The sequence below is a fragment of the Trichechus manatus genome, unplaced genomic scaffold (genome assembly GCF_000243295.1).
Source record: "Trichechus manatus latirostris isolate Lorelei unplaced genomic scaffold, TriManLat1.0 scaffold00236, whole genome shotgun sequence".
Lineage (NCBI taxonomy): Eukaryota > Metazoa > Chordata > Mammalia > Sirenia > Trichechidae > Trichechus > Trichechus manatus.
Genome location: NW_004444172.1, coordinates 96,081 through 102,955, shown reverse-complemented (window position 1 = coordinate 102,955; position 6,875 = coordinate 96,081).

Genomic DNA, 6,875 nt, shown 5'->3' with positions numbered 1-6,875 from the left:
GACATTTACCAAACACTGCATCCAACAGCAGCCAAGTATACTTTCTTTTCCAACGCACACGGAACATTCTCCAGAATAGACCATATATTAGGCCATAAAGCAAGCCTTAACAAAATCCAAAACATCGAAATATTACAAAGCATCTTTTCTGACCATAAAGCCATAAAAGTCGAAATCAACAGCACAAAAAGCAAGGAGAAAACTGTACATAGATCAAGAAGCAGTTGTTTGGACAGAACAAGGGGATACTTCTTGGTTTAAAGTCTGCAAAAGTGTGTGTCAGGGTTGTATAACATTTCACCATACCTATTCAATCTGTATGTTGAGCAAATTATCAGAGAAGCTGGACTATATAAAGAACAGGGCATCAGGATTGGAGGAAGACTCATTAACAACCTGTAATATGCAGATGACACAACCTTGCTTGCTGAAGGTGAAGAGGACTTGAAGCATTTACTGATGAAGATCAAAGGCCACAGCCTTCAGTATAGATTATGCCTCAACATAAGGAAAACAAAAATCTTCACAACTGGACCAATAAGCAACATCATGATAAACTGAGAAAAGAATGAAGTTGTCAAGGATTTCATTTTACTTGGATGAACAATAAACACCCATGGAAGCAGCAGTCAAGAAATCAAAAGATGCATTATATTGGGAAAATCTGCTGCAAAAGACCTCTTTAAAGGTTGAAAAGCAAAGATATCACCTTGAGGACTAAGGTGGGCCTACCCAAGCCATGGTGTTTTCAATTGCCTCATAAGCATGTGAAGGATGGACAATTAATAAGGAAGACAGAAGAAAAAATGACACTTTTGAATTGTGGTGTTGGTGAAGAATATTGAATATACCATGGATTGCCAAAAGAATGAACAGGTCTGCCTTGGAAGAAGTACAACTAGAATGCTCCTTACAAGCAAGGATGGCAAGACTATGTTTTACATACTTTGGCCATGTTATCAGGCGATATCAGTCCCTGGAGAAGGACATCATGTTTGGTAAAGTAGAGGGTCAGCGAAAAAGAGAAAGACTCTCAAGGAAATGGACTGACACAGTGGCTGCAACAATGAGCTCAAGCATAATAATGATTGTGCGGATGGAGCAGGACCAAGCAATGTTTCGTTCTGTTGTTCATAGTGTTGCTATGAGTCAGAACCGACTCAACGGCACCTAACAACAACAATAACAATGGTTAATCCAACATAATGTGTAAGTTTTGAAATATTTTAGCAGCAGAAGTTCATATATATTTTTAGCTAAACTGCCAACTGTACCACTTCTTATTCTTTAAAGTTCTTTGTTGCCACATTAAACGGCACCACCCTCAGGCTAGTTGTTGACTCTAAAATTGGGCTTCACCTTTATTTTCTCCAACTCTCTGCTCCACCACATTCTGTGCATCCAAAATTCCACAACTAAACATCTCATCTCTGTCCAGTCCACTCAATCTCCATTATTATATTAATCATTGCTTCTTTCATCTCTGCCCCTATCTGTGCACAAGCCAATTCATCAGCTGCTCCATCTCCAGTCTTATATGATGCAATCTCTTCTCCTCTTATTCACCATCCTCCAGTCACACAAACTCCCTGTAGCACATTGCGATCTTGCCTCCCTTAGCTGAGCCACTGCTTGTCTCTGCAGTGTGTTGGTGGATCTAAGGGAAAGTTGCCACCTCTGGAATGGAGTAACCTCTCATGCCTAGGGCTTGGTTACCAAAACCAAACACAAACCCTTTGCCTTTGACCAGGCCAATAATTTTGTACAAAGGAAAATATACACTATCATTTAGGTTGTCTCAGCCCTTTGCCAGAGAACAGCTCAGCTAACATAGAACAAAGGGATTTTAGTTGACAATCACTCACCTAGCCTGGTGCTTTGGTGAAGTTCTATATGAGCTCTGTGCTTCAAGACCTTTGCACACGCAATTTCTTCCACCCAGAACATTCTTCTTCCAACATGCATTATTCTCCAAGCTCACATAAATGCTGACTTTCAGCAAGGTGTCTACTGACCAACTCTAAGTAATTCCTCCATTATTCTCTATCGCTACATCTTAGTCAATCTTTTCATAGAACTTACCACAATTTGCAAGTTTTTTTTAATTATTTATCTGTGTTTGTTTATTATGTGTTCCTCCCTAGATTGATCTCAGATAACATGAATGATGTCTTTAAAAAGTTTTTTTTTTTTAATTTCCATCATTGTATAACCAATGCCTTGTATAACTGATCCATAGTAGATTTTCAGTCAACAGAGATTGAATAAATAAAGTATAATCCCTAATTCATAAACAATGAGAGACTGAGTATATAAATGGGTAATGGACAGATCGTATATCACAGTAGAACTCTGACCCACAACCTCTTCAGCAAACAGTCCAGGAAGCCAATTCAGAACATCTCAGTAAATGACCCAGAACAATCATGGTTTGGTCAATTTCTTGTTAGCTTTCCTCGGTTTTGTCTGGCTTCTGTTAAAAACCTAAACGTGTAGAGAAACACCAAAAATGTGTGTAACAGATTATATTTACTGTTAGTCGATACAGTTCAAATGAGGCAGCATCAACCTGAAAGTATCTGGAAGGTGCTCCAAAGAGGGGACAGTGAAAGAGGTTAATATAGGTCATTGAGTGACCTTCAGATATAGTACCACAGCACTGGTTATTCAAGGGTTATATGCATGAATCCTCAAGGTAGCCAGCAATCAAGAATCCTAAATATATAGGTCTGGCAAGGCAGTTCCCTGAAGGTCATTGTCATGTTAATTTTTCAGAAAATATCATCAAAGCACTTACAGGGTTCCAGGGTCAGTCAGTTGTAGAAACAGAGTCACTAAGGACATGCAATACATCTTCTAGTCAGACTCTGGAGTTCTTGCTTCTCCAAACTGGCTACACATAGATCATTCTCTTAAGAGCCCAGTGCATAAGGCAAAACAGACTCTGCTAATCTGTTTACTAGGTTGTTGTTTGACCTGAAGTTGACTCCAGGAAAACCAGTTCCTTAAAGCCTCAAGGTTCAAAAGAACACCTAAGGGTAAATGGCCTGGGTAGGTCAGTGGAACTCCATGAACCCAGAAATGTAGATTCCAAGAGAATTAAAACAGTTTCTCACTTCCTATCGTGACCAAAGAGAAGAAGCCAAACACACTCCCTAAGCCAATCAATTACATAAAATGCCCCATTTCTAATTAGCTCAATTCCAGCTGTTCTCTGTCAACAACCTCTAATCAGAGCATACCTTAAGCTTTCCTTTTTTCTCACTATAAACTTTCCCACTCCTCTGACTGACTTTGAGTCCCTGTCAAATACAAGTGATGGTGATGTACCACCTTGTTATAGAAAACTGAATAAATAGACTTTGTTTGTCCCCAGTTGGGTTGCCTTCATTTATTTCCACAACATATAAAAGCATTATTGTTCCAGATGAAGATTTTTGGTCAGAAAAGCAGAAGTTCTATATTTGTCTCCTTTAGATGTAGCTTGACTCTGAGGAAAAAATGGATCCGTAAGAACAGTTTAAAATCCACTGATAATACAGAAAGACCAAAGACCGAATTAATAAGGTAAGTGACTGAATCCTGGCCCCGTTACTCAGTAGTTGGGAATACTTGGGTAGGACAATTAATCTCTTAGTTTTAGTTTCTTCATCTATAACATGACAATGAGAGTACCTTTCTCATCAAGTTATAATGGTAAGTGTTAAATAAATTTCCATCCACGATCTCAATATCCTGACCATCTTGTTCCTTTACTGTTCAAAGTGGCAACGTAGAAAGTAACTCTGGATCAATCTAAACATCTATTTTATTTTACATAGATCCAAGCTATGGAATGCAAGTCGAGAAATCCTTATAATAACAAATTTATTATTTATCAACCCAGGCAACTGCTTTAATTATATCCAAGATCATTTCTTTTCTTTCTATAGGGAATAATTTTAACCGATTATCTCACAGGCTCATCTATCCATTCATCTGAGCTGTTTCCACTTTTATTTTCCTTGCTTCATTTTACAGCTCTGCAACTTGTAGACAACCAATAGCAATGCAAATGATACTTGTCCATAGACACGTGTATTTTGACCAGTGGAGAGGGAGTTTATTATCCTCCCATCCATGAAAAAGCTCAATTTTATATCTACTTATTTGTAAATGTATTTGTGCTTTTCTGATGGATAAAATTGTATTTCTTTAAATTTCCCTTTGTAGCAATTGTTACTTGTCATGGATTGAATTGTGTCCCCCAAAAAATATGTGTATCAATTTAGTTAGACCTTGATTCCTAGTTTTGTGTGATTGTCTATCATTTTGTCATCTGATGTGATTTTCCTGTGTGTTGTAAATCCTATCACTATGATGTTAATCAGATGGATTAGCAGCAGTTATGTTGATGAAATCTACAAGAATAGATTGTGTCTTAAGACAATTACTTTTGAGATATAAAAGAGAAAAGAGAGCAGAGAGAGAGGGGGCCCTCATACCACCAAGGAAGCAGAGCCAGGAGTAGAGTGCTTCCTTTGGACCCAGGGTTCCTGTGAGGGGAAGCTCCTAGTCCAGGGGAAGACTTATGACGAGGACCTTCCTCCAGAGCCAACAGAGAAAGCCTTCCCCTGGAGCGGACGCCCACCTTGAATTTGCACTTCTAGCCTACTAGATTGTGAGAGAATAACCTTCTGTTAAAGACATCCATTTGTGGTATTTCTGTTATAGCAGCACTAGATGACTAAGACATTAACCCATAGCCTTTCCCCACTTCGTTGCATGTTTTTAATAAAATTATTTTTATTAAAATATTTATTTATTTAATTTAGCGTACATAAGCAGACTGTAACTATCAGAAGAGTTATTCTCTGAGTAGAGAGAACGAAGTATGGATACAATGATCACGAAATCTGGACTATTGCTCAACGTTTCTTTTCTACCTTTGTTCAGTATCAAGTAAGCTAAATTGGATGAATTATGTCCAAGTGTCACGTATCTGGCCTTAACTAATCTTAAAATTTCCAGACTACGTTCGTTCACATTTAATGTAATTCTCATAACTCTTTAAAATATGTTAAGATTCTCTCTCAACTTTATAGAAAAAGAACAGGTAATCACAGCCCAATTGACCAGCCTAGGCTTGCATAGCTCTGCAATGATACAGTCTGGGTAGGACTTTGGAATTCTATACCACTGAGTTAGGGCATTCTCCAATTAGTATTATCTTCCCTATCTCCTAGCGCGTTTGGCATGAATGGTTAAGCACTGGGCTATTAGCTGAAAGGTTGGAGGTTCAAACTCACCCAGGGTTGCCTCAAACCCACCTAGAGGCACCTTGGAAGATACAGCTGATGGTCTGCTCTTGAAAGTTCACAGCCTTGAAAACCCTATGGAGCAGCATACGTGGTGTTGCCACGAGTCAGAATCCACTTGATGGCAACTGACAACAACAATAACTAGAGCCCATTAATTCTGGGTTTCATCTTAAAAATACAGTGTGCTTAAAGTGCTTTGTAATTGTTATTGTTGTTGGAAATACCTTGAAGATTTAAACCTATCTTATTTCAGGCATGTTTCCACTCCAAACGTCAGGTTTCTATATGTAAAACAAGTGAATACAAGAAATGATCTCATAGAATGCCATTCAGCTATAAAATTGTATGATTCTGTTAAGAATACTTACCAGATTAATACCTTTCTATCACTCACTTTCTTACTACATTGTTGTCAGGCCTCGGTTCATTTTCTAGTGGAAAAACAAGTATGAAACTTAGAGACGAAACATTCATTTCATTGCAACATTTATCAGAATCCACTTGGGGCATGCCTTCTGTGTTCATAGAACAAGTGTTTGCCTCCCACAGGAAGCTTTTGGTTCCTTAGGAGAATGCACAGTCTTTTTATATTTTGCTTTGAGACTTTGGAGATCATCATCCTGATCATACATCAGTTCTCAGGGACTTAAACTCATATCTAAATCCCAAAGGGAAAAGATGGGTGAGCAATTAAGCAGTTCTAATCAGAAGCTGGTTAAACACAAAATAAAATGATGTAATACTTTTTCTATGTCTTGAAAATATCCCACAGAAAAATATCTTGGCCTTCAAAGTGGTAGATTATTAAATAGAAAATTAGATTATAATACTTGTTACTTTATGTAACCAGTTCAAAGCAATTTATCAAACAAGTTTTGGAATATTTTATGTAAAGGGTTGGTTAAATGACCAGGGATAAAGCAAACATATATCTAGCTAGCCACTGAGAGAGAGACAGATCCTGAAATTCAACTCTTCGAAGGAGAACAAACTGTGAATGAAGTAATTTTCTGAATTATGCTATTATTTATTTTTATCTTTGTTCAAATTGAATGTTGGTCAACCAAGACCAGAACGGAACGGAAAGTCTTCATTCAAACAACATCTTTACCCTGTGTATATTTTGTGCCACGCACTATTTTAAGCACGAAACAGAGAAGAGGAGAATAATCTGAACTGGGCATTAAGGATTTGGAACAGTGAATGACAGAAAGTAGAAAAACAACATAAACAATGCCATGGTGGTAAGAAAGTCCATGGCAAGCTTTGAGACTTTAAAATGAGGGCGGTCTAGACTACACTAACACAAACAGAGGTAGAAAAACTAAATAAACCCATAACAAAAGAAGAGATTGAAAAGATAATTTAAAAACTCCAAACACAAAAAAGCCCTGGCGTCTCCGGCAAGATGGCGGTCTAGGCAGAAGCACCACACCGTCCCTCCACAACAAAGATCCGAAAAACTAAGCCAAACACAGAATCAACAATCCTGAAACCCTAGAACATCAAATGAAGAGATAAAGAACTCAGCTGAACACCAAACGGAGTAAGAATACTGAAAGAGAACAGAGAGCG